Source organism: Phyllobates terribilis, unplaced genomic scaffold (genome assembly GCF_046119375.1).
Source record: "Phyllobates terribilis strain yellow unplaced genomic scaffold, ASM4611937v1 Scaffold_1__5_contigs__length_1240528914, whole genome shotgun sequence".
NCBI lineage: Eukaryota > Metazoa > Chordata > Amphibia > Anura > Dendrobatidae > Phyllobates > Phyllobates terribilis.
The window spans coordinates 578,773,307-578,789,730 of record NW_027362761.1 but is presented as its reverse complement, the minus strand read 5'-3'; the positions used below and the strand labels follow the sequence as shown (position 1 = coordinate 578,789,730).

At 41.1% G+C, this 16,424-nt stretch overlaps 1 long non-coding RNA gene across 1 annotated transcript in view; it reads right to left on the bottom strand.

The window, feature by feature from the left end:
• LOC141169295 (uncharacterized) overlaps window positions 1–16,147 on the bottom strand; it is a 208,731-nt gene extending 192,584 nt beyond the window's left edge. Inside the window, exons 1-2 of the long non-coding RNA XR_012252290.1 lie at window positions 15,872–16,147; window positions 15,143–15,250 (exon numbers count right to left, since the gene is read on the bottom strand). This is a non-coding gene — a long non-coding RNA (uncharacterized lncRNA). The remainder of the gene's footprint in view (window positions 1–15,142; window positions 15,251–15,871) is intronic.
• Window positions 16,148–16,424: the final 277 nt, after the last annotated feature.

The following is a 16,424-nucleotide window of genomic DNA, read 5'->3' as shown; positions in this document are numbered from 1 at the left end:
ATCCCTGTGTTTATTATCTCTGTACTGTGACATCACTGTGTGTATTATCTCTGTACAGTGACATCACAGTGTGTATTATCTCTGTACTTTGACACCACTGTGTTTATTATATCTGTACTGTGACATCACTGTGTGTATTATCCCTGTACTGTGATATCACTGTGTGTATTATGCCTGTACTGTGGAAACACTGTCTGTATAATCCCTGTACTGTAACATCACTGTGTGTATTATCCCTGTACTGTGACATCACTATGTGTATTATCTCTGTACTGTTACATTATTGTGTCCATTATCGCTGTACTGTGACATCACTGTGTGTATTATCCCTGTACTGTGACATCACTGTGTGTATTATCTCTGCACTGTGATATCACTGTGTGTATTATGCCTGTATTGTGGAATCACTGTCTGTATTATCCCTGTACTGTAACATCACTGTGTTTATTATCCCTGTACTGTGACATCACTATGTGTATTATCTCTGTACTGTGACATTATTGTGTCCATTATCGCTGTACTGTGACATCACTGTGTGTATTATCCCTGTACTGTGACATCACTGTGTGTATTGTCTCTGCACTGTGACATCACTATGTGTATTATCTCTGTTCTGTGACAACACTGTGTATATTATCCCTGTACTGTGACATTACTGTGTGTATTATCCCTGCACTGTGACATCACTGTGTTTATTATCCCTGTACTGTGACATCACTGTGTGTGTTATCCCTGTTCTGTGACATCACTCTGTGTATTATCTCTATACTGTGAGATCACTGTGTGTATTATCCCTGTACTATAACATCACTGTGTTTATTATCTCTATACTGTGACATCACTGTGTGTATTATCTCTGTACTGTGACATCACTGTCTGTATTATCCCTGTACTGTGACATCACTGTGTGTATTATCTCTGTACTGTGACATCACTGTGTTTATTATCTCTGCACTGGGACATCACTGTGTGTATTATTCCTGTACTGTGACATCACTGTGTGTATTATCCCTGTACTGCGACATGACTGTGTGTATTAACTCTGTACTACGAAATCTCTGTGTGTATTATCCCAGTACTTTTACATCACTGTGTCTTTTATCCCTATACTGTGAATTCACTGTGTCTATTATCCTTGTTCTGTGCCATCACTGTGTGTATTATCCCTGTACTGTGACATCACTGTGTCTTTTATCCCTGTACTGTGACATCACTGTGTGTATTATCCCTGTACTACGACATCACTGTGTGTATTATCCTTGTACTGTGACATCACTGTGTTTATTATCCCTGTACAGTGACATCACTGTGCTTATTATTCCTGTACTGTGACATCACTGTGTTTATTATCCCTGTAATGTGACATTACTATGTGTATTATCCCTGTACTGTGACATCACTGTTTATTATCCCTGTACTGTGACATCACTGTGTGCATTATCCCTGTACTGTGACATCACTGTGTTTATTATCTCTGTACTGTGACTTCACTGTGTGTATTATCTCTGTAAAGTGACATCACTGTGTGTATTATCCCTGTACTGCGCCATCACTGTGTGTATCATCTCTGCACTGTGACATCACTGTGTGTATTATCTCTATACTGTGACATCACTGTGTGTATTATCTCCGTACTGTGACATCACTGTGTTTATTATCCCTGTACTGTGACATTACTGTGTGTATTATCCCTGTACTGTGATATCACTGTGTTTAATATCCCTGTACAGTGACATCACTGTTCTTATTATTCCTGTACTGTGACATCACTGTGTGTATTATCCCTGTACTGTGACATCACTGTGTGTATTTTCCCTGTACTGTGACATCACTGTGTGTATTATCTCTGTATTGTGACATCATTGTGTATTATGCCTGTACTGTGACATCACTGTGTCTTTTATCCCTGTACTGTGACATCACTGTTTGTATTATCTCTGTACTGTGACATCACTGTGTGTATTATCACTGTATTGTGACATCACTGTGTGTATTATCCCTGTACTGTGACATCACTTTGTTTATTATCTCTGTATTGTGGCATCACTGTGTGTTTTATCCCTGTACTGTGACATCACTGTTTCTATTATCCTTCTAGTGTGACATCACTGTCTATTATCCCTGTACTGTGACATCACTGTGTGTATTATCTCTGTACTGTGACATCACTGTGTGTATTATCCCTGTACTGTGACATCACTGTGTGTATTATCCCTGTACTGTGACATCCATGTGTGCATTATCACTGTACTGTGACATCACTGTGTGTATTATCTCTCTACTGTGACATCACTGTGTGAATTATCCCTGTACTGTGACATTCATGTGTGCATTATCCCTGTACTGTGACATCACTGTGTGTATTATCCCTGTACTCTGACATCACTGTGTGCATTATCCCTGTACTGTGACATCACTATGTGTATTATCTCTGTACTGTGACATCATTGTATGTATTATCTGTGTAGTGTCCCATCACTGTGTGTATTATCTCTATACTTTGACATCACTCTGTATATTATTCCTGTACTGTGACATGACTGTGTGTATTATCTCTATACTGTGACATCACTGTGTATATTATTCCTGTACTGTGACATCACTGTGTTTATTATCCCTGTACTGTGACATCACTGTGTTTATTATCTCTGTACTGTGACATCACTGTTTATTATCTCTGTACTGTGCCATCACTGTTTTTATTATCCCTGTACTGTGACATCACTGTGTGTATTATCCCTGTACTGTAACATCACTGTGTGTATTATCTCTGTACTGTGACATCACTGTGTGTATTATCCCTGTACTCTGACATCACTGTGTGTATTATCTCTATACTGTGACATCACTGTGTGTATTATCTCTGTACTGTGACATCACTGTGTGTATTATTACTGTACTGTGACATCACTGTGTGTATTATTATCCCTGTACTGTGACATCACTTTGTATATCATCCCTGTACTGTGACATTTTTGTGTGTATTATCCCTGTACTGTGACATCACTGTGTGCATTATCCCTGTACTATGACATTACTGTGTGCATTATCCCTGTACTGTGACATTACTGTGTACATTATCCCTGTACTGTGACATTACTGTGTACATTATCCCTGTACTGTGACATTACTGTGTTTATTATCCCTGTACTGTGACATCACTGTGTTTATTATCCCTGTACTGTGACATCACTGTGTGAATTATCCCTGTACTGTGACATCACTGTGTTTATTATCTCTGTACTGTGACTTCACTGTGTGTATTATCTCAGTAAAGTGACATCACTGTGTGTATTATCCCTGTACTGCGCCATCACTGTGTGTATTATCTCTGTACTGTGACATCACTGTGCGTATTATCTCTATACTGTGACATCACTGTGTGTATTATCTCCGTACTGTGACATCACTGTGTTTATTATCCCTGTACTGTGACATTACTGTGTGTGTTATCCCTGTACTGTGACATCACTGTGTGTATTATCCCTGTCCTGTGACATCACGGTGTGTATTATCTCTATACTGTGACATCACTGTGTGTATTATCCCTGTACTTTGACATCACTGTGTGTATTATCTCTGTACTGTGACATCACTGTGTGTACTATCCCTGTACTGTGATATCACTGTGTTTATTATCCCTGTACAGTGACATCACTGTTCTTATTATTCCTGTACTGTGACATCACTGTGTGTATTATCCCTGTACTGTGACATCACTGTGTGTATTTTCCCTGTACTGTGACATCACTGTGTGTATTATCTCTGTATTGTGACATCATTGTGTATTATGCCTGTACTGTGACATCACTGTGTCTTTTATCCCTGTACTGTGACATCACTGTTTGTATTATCTCTGTACTGTGACATCACTGTGTGTATTATCACTGTATTGTGACATCACTGTGTGTATTATCCCTGTACTGTGACATCACTTTGTTTATTATCTCTGCATTGTGACATCACTGTGTGTATTATCTCTGCATTGTGACATCACTGTGTGTATTATCCCTGTACTGTGACATCACTGTTTGTATTATCCTTCTAGTGTGACATCACTGTCTATTATTCCTGTACTGTGACATCACTGTGTGTATTATCTCTGTACTGTGACATCACTGTGTGTATTATCCCTGTACTGTGACATTACTGTGTGTATTATCCCTGTACTGTGACATCCATGTGTGCATTATCACTGTACTGTGACATCACTGTGTGTATTATCTCTCTACTGTGACATCGCTGTGTGAATTATCCCTGTACTGTGACATTTATGTGTGCATTATCCCTGTACTGTGACATCACTGTGTGTATTATCCCTGTACTCTGACATCACTGTGTGCATTATCCCTATACTGTGACATCACTATGTGTATTATCTCTGTACTGTGACATCATTGTATGTATTATCTCTGTAGTGTGACATCACTGTGTGTATTATCTCTATACTTTGACATCACTCTGTATATTATTCCTGTACTGTGACATGACTGTGTGTATTATCTCTATACTGTCACATCACTGTGTATATTATTCCTGTACTGTGACATCACTGTGTTTATTATCCCTGTACTGTGACATCACTGTGTTTATTATCTCTGTACTGTGACATCACTTTGTTTATTATCTCTGTACTGTGCCATCACTGTTTTTATTATCCCTGTACTGTGACATCACTGTGTGTATTATCCCTGCACTGTGACATCACAGTGTGTATTATCTCTGTACTCTGACATCACTGTGTATATTATCCCTGTACTGTAACATCACTGTGTGTATTATCTCTGTACTGTGACATCACTGTGTGTATTATCCCTGTACTCTGACATCACTGTGTGTATTATCTCTATACTGTGACATCACTGTGTGTATTATCTCTGTACTGTGACATCACTGTGTGTATTATTACTGTACTGTGACATCACTGTGTGTATTATTATCCCTGTACTGTGACATCACTTTGTATATCATCCCTGTACTTTGACATTTTTGTGTGTATTATCCCTGTACTGTGACATCACTGTGTGCATTATCCCTGTACTATGACATTACTGTGTGCATTATCCCTGTACTGTGACATTACTGTGTACATTATCCCTGTACTGTGACAACACTGTGTGTATTATCTCTGTACTGTGACATCACTGTGAATATTTTCCCTATGGTGAGACATCACTGTGTGTATTATACCTTTACTGTGACATCACTGTTGTTATTATCCCTGTACTGTGACATCACTGTGTGTATTATCGCTGTACTGTGACATCACTGTGTGTTTTATCCCTGTACTGTGTCATCACTGTGTTTATTTTCCCTGTACTGTGACTTCACTGTGTGTATTACTCCTGTACTGTGATTTAACTGTGTGTATTATCCCTGTGCTGTGACATCACGGTGGTTATTATCCCTTTACTGTGACATCACTGTGTGTATTATCCCTGTACTGTGACATCACTGTGTTTATTACCCCTGTACTGTGACATCACTGTTTATTATCTCTGTACTGTGACATCACTGTGTTTATTATCTCTGTACTGTGACATCACTGTTTTTATTATCCCTGTACTGTGACATCACTGTGTGTATTATCCCTGTACTGTGACATTATTGTGTTTATTATCCCTGTACTGTGACATCACTGTATGTATTATCCCTGTACTGTGACATCACTGTTTGTATTATCTCTGTACTGTGACTTCACTGTGTGCATTTTCCCTGTACTATGACATCACTTTGTGTATTATCCCTGTACTGTGACATCACTGTGTGTATTATCTCTGTACTGTGACATTATTGTGTTTATTATCCCTGTACTATGACATCACTATATGTATTATCCCTGTACTATGACATCACTGTATGTATTATCCCTGTACTGTGACATCACTGTGTGTATTATCCCTGTAAAGTGACATCCCTGAGTGTATTATCCCTCCACTGTGACATCACTGTGTGTATTACCTCTGTATTGTGACATCACTGCGTGTATTATCCCTGTACTGTGACATCACTGTGTATATTATCTCTGTACTGTGACATCACTGTGTGTATTACCTTTGTATTGTGACATCACTGCGTGTATTATCCCTGTACTGTGACATCACTGTGTATATTATCTCTGTACTGTGACATCACTGTGTGTATGATCTCTGTATTGTGACATCACTGTATGTATTATCCCTGTACTGTCATATCACTGTGTGTATTATCTCTGTACTGTGACATCACTGTGTGTATTATCACTGTACTGTGACATCACTGTGTGTATTATCCCTGTACTTTGACATCACTGTGTGTATTATCTCTGTACTGTGACATCACTGTGTGTACTATCCCTGTACTGTGATATCACTGTGTTTATTATCCCTGTACAGTGACATCACTGTTCTTATTATTCCTGTACTGTGACATCACTGTGTGTATTATCCCTGTACTGTGACATCACTGTGTGTATTTTCCCTGTACTGTGACATCACTGTGTGTATTATCTCTGTATTGTGACATCATTGTGTATTATGCCTGTACTGTGACATCACTGTGTCTTTTATCCCTGTACTGTGACATCACTGTTTGTATTATCTCTGTACTGTGACATCACTGTGTGTATTATCACTGTATTGTGACATCACTGTGTGTATTATCCCTGTACTGTGACATCACTTTGTTTATTATCTCTGCATTGTGACATCACTGTGTGTATTATCTCTGCATTGTGACATCACTGTGTGTATTATCCCTGTACTGTGACATCACTGTTTGTATTATCCTTCTAGTGTGACATCACTGTCTATTATTCCTGTACTGTGACATCACTGTGTGTATTATCTCTGTACTGTGACATCACTGTGTGTATTATCCCTGTACTGTGACATTACTGTGTGTATTATCCCTGTACTGTGACATCCATGTGTGCATTATCACTGTACTGTGACATCACTGTGTGTATTATCTCTCTACTGTGACATCGCTGTGTGAATTATCCCTGTACTGTGACATTTATGTGTGCATTATCCCTGTACTGTGACATCACTGTGTGTATTATCCCTGTACTCTGACATCACTGTGTGCATTATCCCTATACTGTGACATCACTATGTGTATTATCTCTGTACTGTGACATCATTGTATGTATTATCTCTGTAGTGTGACATCACTGTGTGTATTATCTCTATACTTTGACATCACTCTGTATATTATTCCTGTACTGTGACATGACTGTGTGTATTATCTCTATACTGTCACATCACTGTGTATATTATTCCTGTACTGTGACATCACTGTGTTTATTATCCCTGTACTGTGACATCACTGTGTTTATTATCTCTGTACTGTGACATCACTTTGTTTATTATCTCTGTACTGTGCCATCACTGTTTTTATTATCCCTGTACTGTGACATCACTGTGTGTATTATCCCTGCACTGTGACATCACAGTGTGTATTATCTCTGTACTCTGACATCACTGTGTATATTATCCCTGTACTGTAACATCACTGTGTGTATTATCTCTGTACTGTGACATCACTGTGTGTATTATCCCTGTACTCTGACATCACTGTGTGTATTATCTCTATACTGTGACATCACTGTGTGTATTATCTCTGTACTGTGACATCACTGTGTGTAATATTACTGTACTGTGACATCACTGTGTGTATTATTATCCCTGTACTGTGACATCACTTTGTATATCATCCCTGTACTTTGACATTTTTGTGTGTATTATCCCTGTACTGTGACATCACTGTGTGCATTATCCCTGTACTATGACATTACTGTGTGCATTATCCCTGTACTGTGACATTACTGTGTACATTATCCCTGTACTGTGACAACACTGTGTGTATTATCTCTGTACTGTGACATCACTGTGAATATTTTCCCTATGGTGAGACATCACTGTGTGTATTATACCTTTACTGTGACATCACTGTTGTTATTATCCCTGTACTGTGACATCACTGTGTGTATTATCGCTGTACTGTGACATCACTGTGTGTTTTATCCCTGTACTGTGTCATCACTGTGTTTATTTTCCCTGTACTGTGACTTCACTGTGTGTATTACTCCTGTACTGTGATTTCACTGTGTGTATTATCCCTGTGCTGTGACATCACGGTGGTTATTATCCCTTTACTGTGACATCACTGTGTGTATTATCCCTGTACTGTGACATAACTGTGTTTATTACCCCTGTACTGTGACATCACTGTTTATTATCTCTGTACTGTGACATCACTGTGTTTATTATCTCTGTACTGTGACATCACTGTTTTTATTATCCCTGTACTGTGACATCACTGTGTGTATTATCCCTGTACTGTGACATTATTGTGTTTATTATCCCTGTACTGTGACATCACTGTATGTATTATCCCTGTACTGTGACATCACTGTTTGTATTATCTCTGTACTGTGACTTCACTGTGTGCATTTTCCCTGTACTATGACATCACTTTGTGTATTATCCCTGTACTGTGACATCACTGTGTGTATTATCTCTGTACTGTGACATTATTGTGTTTATTATCCCTGTACTATGACATCACTATATGTATTATCCCTGTACTATGACATCACTGTATGTATTATCCCTGTACTGTGACATCACTGTGTGTATTATCCCTGTAAAGTGACATCCCTGAGTGTATTATCCCTCCACTGTGACATCATTGTGTGTATTACCTCTGTATTGTGACATCACTGCGTGTATTATCCCTGTACTGTGACATCACTGTGTATATTATCTCTGTACTGTGACATCACTGTGTGTATTACCTTTGTATTGTGACATCACTGCGTGTATTATCCCTGTACTGTGACATCACTGTGTATATTATCTCTGTACTGTGACATCACTGTGTGTATGATCTCTGTATTGTGACATCACTGTATGTATTATCCCTGTACTGTCATATCACTGTGTGTATTATCTCTGTACTGTGACATCACTGTGTGTATTATCACTGTACTGTGACATCACTGTGTGTATTATCTCTGTACTGTGACATCACTGTGTGTATTATCTCTGTACTGTGACATCACTGTGTGTATTTTCCTTGTACTGTGACATCACTGTGTGTGTTATCCATGTACTGTGACATCTCTGTGTGTATTATCTCTGAACTCTGACATCACTTTGTGTATTATCCTTGTACTGTGACATCACTGTGTGTATTATCCTTGTACTGTGACATCTCTGTGTGTATTATCCCTGTACTGTGACATCACTGTATGTATTATCTCTGTACTGTGACATCACTGTGTATATTATCCCTGTACTGTGACTTCACTGTGTGTATTATCCCTGTACTGTGAGTGACATCACTGTGTGTATTATCCCTGAACTGTGACATCACTGTGTGTATTATCCCTGTTTTGTGACATCACTGTGCGTATTATCACTGTTCTGTGACATCACTGTTTGTATTCTCCCTATACTGTGACATCACTGTGTGTATTATCCCTGTAAAGTGACATCACTGTGTGCATTATCCCTGTACTGTGACATCACTGTGTGTATTATCTCTCCACTGTGACGTCATTATGTATATCATCCCTGTACTGTGACATTTTTGTGTTTATTATACCTGTATTATTATTATCACTGTACACATTATAACATTTGTATTCTATCAGCGGACATATGATTCATGTGATGTTTTTTGAGTTATTGAAACCTTTTATTATAACATTGCCCTGTGCATTAGGGAAGACACATGGCCTAAGGTGTAGACCAAAATAATCAGAAGTTTTTCATGTTTTGAACTTACTGCTAAACATATCAATTGTGAAGAAAGACCCCATTCCAAGTTATATTAAAGTATCCCAATATGAGGTGTTAAACCTCTGAGTCATAGGGTATTATGACGAGGTGGTTGTGCATTAAAGGGGTTTTTCAGAGAAATATATAAAGAAAAAGTAATAAAAACAATATGAAGTTCTGACCAATGAGGTCAAAATGTATTTTTTATTTTACTCGCTTATATAGCACCATTAATTCCACAGCGCTTTACTGACATCAATGTTGCTCATCCCATTGGGACTCACGATCTAATTTCCCTATCACTATGTCTTTGGAGTGTGGAAGGACACCGGAGAAAATCCACTTAAATATGGGTAGAACATACAAACTCCTTGCAGATGTTGCCCTTGGTGGGATTTGGACCCAGAACCCCAGAGCTGCAAGGTTGCAGTGCTAACCACTGAGCCACCGTGCTGCCCTCTCTTGTGATACCCATTCCTGCTTTTTTTTTTACAAATTCTTCAGAATGGCATACTTGGATCATGAATTTTCGTCCAAATTTTTGTAACATTTTTTTGTAAATTTTTAGTGTAAAAAGGTCACACAGTCTTCCAAAATATTGCTTAAAAAAAGTTCAGGCGTACATAAAATCACTCCAGAGGGGGACTGGAGTCAGCTAAAAACATATGGAAACCCCAAACTTTGCCTACAATGGTGAACAACATGAAAAAATACCTGAACACAGATTAAATAGACTTTAATAAAGGCATAAATTGCAAAAAAGAAAACAGGTGTAAATGAAAAACAGGTGAAAAATACCAAAATAAGACAAAAAAAGCAGAAATGCATTATTGAATTGTTGTTGTTTTGTTGTATTGCATTTTGTAATATTGTTTATTATACTATGGTCTCCTCTTCGTGAAGAAATTGCTCCACTATAAGTATAGATGCATTAATCAGTGCACGCGAATGGCAGGACAGGTTTTCTTCAGCTTGAAAGGGACTAAAGATCTTCAATAAAAGCCAAATGTAAACGTTTCCACTGGAACAATGGTCCATTTAGAAATATAAAGTCTATATAATTATTGGCAGCCGGGGCTTTCCTTGAGAATTTACAGAAACTTCTTCTGGACATAATACCAGGCGCACAATGGCAGTGACAGCTGTCAGCTGCGTAATGTCCTACATAAACTTTTGTTAGCAAAGAAATTCCTAAAATGAGCCATAAATTACCAGTTTCAGTAATTCATTTTTACACATCTTTATAGAGCTACATGGACACTGGGAGCTTTTATTGGTTTCTTTTCTTGCTGCCTATTGCAAATTTCTAATAGACTTTTGGGTGCTATTATAATGTTTCTAATTAGGCTAGGGTAAAAGAGGCAGACCATGCAGCATGTAGAGGGGGTCAAGTCCTGACTGGTCCACTTACCCTTTGTAGAGTAGCAAGAGTTTGAGCTGGACTCACCAACCTAGAGGAACTGCATTGTTAGCACCAAGTGGTTTGAGATTTGGTCATAAAAAGTATGGAGGAGGTAAAAACACAAAGTCCTTCTTCCAGGGAATGGAAGCCCAGCATCACAATGACGATGTTAATGTCTCTATTGGAGAGTTGGATCCTCAAAGTTCTTGGTCCAGGAGAAGCTATTATGCAGATGACATTGGCGCAGCAGAGTGATCCTTCATAATGGAGGCAGAAGTGGAAAGTTGGCACTTGAAGGAGCAGAACTGAAACCTTGGAAACCAATGAAGTACATTTGAAGATGAGGAACCAGTCGTAGCAGAATTCTCATCCACAAAGAATCTACTGGGAGCCATTGTAGCTCCGGGGGTTCAGCAGAGTTTAATGTTGAAGAGCTGGCACAGGAGAACAGCAGAGTTGAGAAGAAGTCATGATAATGGCATGAATACCAAATACCGGAATACTCAGGTGGCTTCCTGCCACTTGAGCCAAGTGTATATTGACCAAGAGAGTGCCCTCAAAAGAGAGCAACCTGATGTGCTGAGGACTCATCACCCTGTGGCGCCCCTGAGGGTTCGACCGCCACAGGAATGCTGCACTTCTTCAATGGGGTGTGGTGTTCCTCCTCTGAGGAAAGGCCAGTGTGATGGTAGTGACCTAGCCTTTTGCATCCAACACCACATTTCCACCAGAGGGAGCTAGTATGCACTAGGTGCTGCTCCCCTGGTTACAGGGAGACTGGGGAACACAAAGTGGTAGGAACCAGTTAGTGGGTGTGGGTGGAGGAACAGTTAGTTAGTTACACTTCAAATTTCATATTTAATAGAATGCCATCTTTGATCTTGGTCCTTGTTAGTAGGTTCTTCTCTGGTCCATCAGTCTAGCCTTTGCTAGTCTGTCGGCTGTCACTGTGCTGTCAAACTACTGTGTGTAATGTGACTTCCCTCCGGGAGTGCAGATCCTGTGTGGGCCTGCACCGGCACGGGACACAGCCCTCGTACCCTGCCCATGGGACGAGAGGTAGGTTGCAGACAAGGAATGTCTCAACCCGGCCGAGGTCCAGGATCAAGAAGGCCCGGGAGCTTTAAAGTGTGGCTCCCTAGCAAATGGGTCCCGGGGAGGATGAAGACGGAGCGGAGCACGCCACCTGTCCTTGCCTACCTGATCTATTCAGAGGGATTGCGGCTGCAAGAGGGGTGCCGGCCCCCGACACCCGACCTCGTACTCTACGTCCAGGACGGGAAAGCCCGGTTAGGCCCTGAGGATCCCACTGGGCGTCGGATGGAGAGGAATTGCCACCCGACCCCTACACCTGAGAGGAGCTCAGAGGGAGACCCGGCCTATCTACACACGCACAGACGGGAATGGGTGAAGTCTGTAGTACAGGAACACTCTGGTGTAGGGTCGCTACCAAACACTGGACTTCATCGGAGGTAGTCGGACCCCCGTCCCTGGTGGCCGCAGGACTCCGCGAGGAGCAGGGAGTCGCCTTCCCGCTAACATCTGTGAGTGAGCAAAGCTTTGGAAGTTCACCCCTATGGCCTCCGGACTGTTCATTACGCGCCATACCACACGACGCGGTGCCCGTACTCCCCGCGCTACTACTACCCCCCTTCATCCTGCCTTGCCTGCCCTGAGGCCCTGCTCCGCCTGTGGGGAGCAGCGAGAACTTTGGCCGCCATGACATCGGGCCTCAGCGGACTGTAGCGGCGCTGGTGGCCCCTTTCACCAAACACCACAGGTGGCGTAGTCGTTAATTCAGCCACTCAACCCGGAATAGCCCACACCATCTCTTTCTAATGTGACGGCCCTGAGCACGGGTCGGGCCCGGGCCACGGTTGCATCCCATCTTCCCATCACAGGGCCCGACACCGAGTCCCCCAACACCCAGGGTAAAACACAGGCTTTCTGAGTAGAGGCGTCACAACCCAACCATGGAGCCAGAAGAAGTAACAAAGGGTCTTATTTTGATATTTTATATAGAACCCCCTCACTTCTGTATATGCAAGTGGACCTGGGCTCCACAAAGTCAAGTAGGTAAATTCACAGCATAGGTGCAACTCACAAATGCTCTCAAAGTCCTCTAGAAGGGAGAAAGCGGCAATGATCTCAAGGAAAACTTGCAATGATCTCAAGGATGCCAACCTGGAAGCAATTTGTGCATTTTTACAGAAATGTGAGGTTGTGCATATCACAACGTTACCACAACTCATGGACGACCTCATGCCACTGTGGAGCATCATTCACAGAAACATATGACTGCTGGTCAATTTCCGGACCTTCCGATATCCTCAAGAGACAGATTTTTATTTTTCATGCCTTACCATGTACATGGTGCCATTTCCCGTTGTACCAGAACTCCAGCCTGATACTTTCAAGTTCTTATATCTAATGTATTAGCATCTAAACAAAGTCTTCAGCCCTGCTAACAATGTTCCGGACGACTTCATGTCATTAACAATTGACATGTAATCATCTCTGAAGAACATTCCCTATCACTTTCTGACAGATCTCAGATTAATCCATCTGCTCTTAGAAGGAAAATCAATGTAATATTTTACAAGCTACTCATAGGACTTGACAGGAGGCTCAATACGACCTCATGCAAAGCAAAAACCAGTCCGGTGAGTGATTATCTCCAAATCCAGACTGAAAATAGATTCATTTGCTTCACAAACACTATAGTATTAAAAAAAAAAAAGGATCTGCATAGAAATGTTCTATTTAACCCCTTAACGCAGACATTTTTGGCCACTTTGATGCAATTTTTATTATATTTTATTTTTGTTATTTTTTGATCGCCGCTTTCTGAGAATATTATTTTGCATCATCCGAGCTGAATGAGAGCTTGATTTATTGGGACAAGTTCATGTTTTCATTATGTCTATCTTGGGGTTGTTTTTTATTACTTTTAATTCATTTTTGGATGAACAGCAATTTTGGCATTCATTTTTTAAATGGCGTTCAGCCAGAAGATTAAATAGGCTTTATTAATAAAGCGTTTTTAATGTAGAAAAAAAAGAGTTTTGTGAATATTTTACATTTTTTTCTTAATGTTTTTGACATTTAATTTTTATTTTAAATATTATTAGGGAACCTAACCATGTATGAACTTGATTGCATACTGCATTGACAGGCATCCTATTTGGCCTTATCTCATGTAGGGCCTAATTGATTTTCTAAGATGATAGATCGGGGGGAAGCCATAGCTAGGTTCGTAGCTGTCTGAGCAACCCACTAGTGGACAATGGGTGACATAGGTAGCTCCTTCCCTTGGCCAACCACTTAAATGCCATGGGCACAATTGGGCATGCCATCGAGGGGTTGAAAAGAACACTAAGCATGTAAGGCATGTCACTCTCCACAAGGAGAGATGTTACTCACGAAGACTAAACATGGAATATGTACACAAAGAATGTCATATATCACATCAACTCCCGACCCAAATCTCCTTCTTTTCTTTAATTATATTTTTGCAGAGCTTCCACCTTCTACCCTGTCTGCAGCAGAACAAAAAAGGGGAAAACAAACACAAAGCCTTTCTAACAGGGATAGAAGACCTAGCAAGATAATAGGGGCGATATGTCTTCCTTTAGAGTTGGATCCCCAAATTCCCTGGTCCAGGAGCTGATGTTATGCAGCATGGACGGATGGAATTGGTGCAGTAGGACAAACCAGTTGGAACAAAGAAGGTTGATGTAGCAAGATAGCAACTGGAGAAGTAGAAATGGAACCTCGGAAACTGATGACACTATGATTCCCCTTCCCCCCTCCTTCTTTTCACAGTCTTGTGTCTGGTTGTAAGACAACTGGCTGCAGCAAGAGCCTCCCCTCTCTACCCTGCGGGCAGAAGAACAAGAGAGGGAAAACAAACACAAAACCCTTCTTCCAGTGATGGAAGACCTAGAAAGACAGTTGGTATGTTATGTCTCACCTGTAGAGTTGGATCCTCGATTTCCCTGGTCCAGGAGCTGCTGTTATGGCATTGGTACAGTAGGACAATATAGTTGGAACAATGGAGGCAGATGTGGCAGGATGGCAACTGGAGGAGCAGAACTGGAATCTTAGAAACTGATGAAACCATGATTCCCCTCCTTCTCCTCACTGTCTTATATCTGTCTGTAAGACGACTGTTTGCAGCAGAAGTCTACATCATCTGCCCTTTTTCAGTAAAACAAAAGCAGTGGAAACAAACACAAAGCCCTTCTTCCAGGCATAGAAGATGTATTATCAAATGGAAGTTGTATCCCTGAATCCCCTGATCCAGGAGCAGATGTTATACAGAAAGGACAAATGGCATTGGTGCAGTAGGTGGTGTCTGGCTGTCAAACAACTGACTGCAGCAGGAGCATCCCTTCTGTTCTGCAGTAGAACAAAGTAGTGGAAAGAAACACAAAGCCCTCCTTCCAAGAATAGAACACCTAGAATCATAATAGGGGTGTTATGTCTCATGTCGAGAGTTGAATCCCTGAATCCCCTGGTCCACGAGCAGGTATTATGCAGCATGGACAGATGACATTGGGGCAGCAGACGCACCATTAGTGAAATGTATTTCCCCCACTTCTCCTCACTGTTTTGTGTCTGGCTGTAAGACAACTGACTGCATTGGCAGCCTGCACCATTTGTCCTGTCTCCAATAGAATAACAGTTTGCTAAAACTCACCTTCTTGGCTTAGAAAATTAAGGAGGAGAGGAACCCCTGTGCATTCTTGAAGGGGGGCACAGGGCTGGTTTGCTGTGAGCCATAACCGAGTTCTCTTTGCCCTGAAAACCCATCTTCTAAAAAGAAATTTGAGTGGAGTGTGTTGTGCTGTGGAGTTTGTTCTTTACTCACTTCTAGTTTGGAAGTCCTTGTTACCTCCCCGTCCATGGGACCGGATTCGGCTACAGACAAGACAGGAGCCCTTGGGTCCGGTTTAACAGGTTCAGCTTTACTGTGCAATTCAGTTACACACAGTTGCAGCATACAGATTAAGACAGAGTCTCCCTTTGTCCTGTGTACTATCAGTCCTTGCCTCCGTTCTGCCCGACCTGTTCCTAGCCCAACTTCTGCTAATCCTAGGGACTTCATATCAGGCATAACAGCTACCCTGAGGCCCATCATCTATCCCTTCTGCTGAGACCCGGCCGACATCTTCCTCACAGGGGAGACAGAGATATGACACTCGATACCTCTTCCGGGCCTTAGGCTCAAGACTGCCCCAGCGTCCTCACAA